This window comes from Piliocolobus tephrosceles, chromosome 21, assembly GCF_002776525.5.
Source record: "Piliocolobus tephrosceles isolate RC106 chromosome 21, ASM277652v3, whole genome shotgun sequence".
In the NCBI taxonomy this organism is placed as follows: domain Eukaryota; kingdom Metazoa; phylum Chordata; class Mammalia; order Primates; family Cercopithecidae; genus Piliocolobus; species Piliocolobus tephrosceles.
Window position 1 is genome coordinate 1,432,462 of NC_045454.1, and position 915 is coordinate 1,433,376.

The 915-nt window shown below is 46.3% G+C and overlaps 1 protein-coding gene across 3 annotated transcripts in view; it reads right to left on the reverse strand.

Annotated features, from left to right (window-relative positions):
* The window catches only part of NLRP7 (NLR family pyrin domain containing 7), a 21,707-nt gene extending 21,626 nt beyond the window's left edge, over positions 1 to 81 (reverse strand). For 2 of the 3 annotated variants that reach the window (XM_026457607.1, XM_026457608.1), the window contains exon 1: positions 51 to 80. The gene's annotated coding sequence lies outside the window, so the exon portion shown is untranslated. Of the gene's footprint in view, positions 1 to 50 lie in introns of all 3 variants that reach the window. The other variant, XM_026457609.1, reaches the window with a different exon arrangement.
* Between the last annotated feature and the right edge of the window lie 834 nt (positions 82 to 915).

Below are 915 nucleotides of genomic sequence, written 5' to 3' on the forward strand. Positions count from 1 at the left end.
TAATTCTCCCTTGAAGAGACAAATAAATTGATTCAAGAACCAGCACTTACCTCCCTTAGGTCAGGACTTGCTTCCAGCCTGTATTTTCTGCAAAGGAAATGGATAAAAAGGGGAGGTCTCTGATTGGCCCTCAGTACGCAGGGCGGAGAGAGAACTTTCCCGCCCAGGGTGGAGCCGCCCCGCTGAGATTAACATTGGGTGATTCCCAACCACTGACCTCAGACTCACCTTGACATCACCTGGGCCCCATCCTCAGGGATTCAGCTGTAATTGGGCTGCAGTGGGCTTTGGGGAATCACGGTTTGCTAAATCTCCCCAGGTGAAGTTAATGTCCAATCACGGGTTGCTAAATCTCCCCAGGTGAAGTTAATATCCAATTCCCTTCCTAGACAACCGGGATCAGGTGTGATAGGTGACGGAACAGGAAATACACATTTTGAATTTTGCAGGGTACCTGGCTCCCAGCTCTAAAAACTCTTGTAGAGAAAAAAAATTAAACAAAAATAAATAAATAAAAATTTGTAAAAAAAAAAAAAAAGAGGATTAAAAACTCTTGTGACTTCCTAAGTTACAAATAAAATAAGTCTACTTTGTGGCCAACTGTGGTGGCTCCTGCCTATAAATCCCAGGAGGCTGAGAGGCCTAGGCCAGCGGATCCCTAGGGGCCAGGAGTTTGAGACCAGCCTAGGCAACATAGCAAGATGCATTCTCTACAAAAATATTTAATAATTAGCCATGCATAGGCTGGGCGTGGTAGCTCATGCCTGTATTCCCAGCACTTTGGGAGGCCGAGGTGGGTGGATCACCTGAGGTCAGGAGTTCAAGACCAGCCTGGCCAACATGGTGAAACCCTGTCTCAACTAAAAATACTAAAATTAGCCAGGCATGGTAGCGGGTGCCTGTAATCCCAGCTAC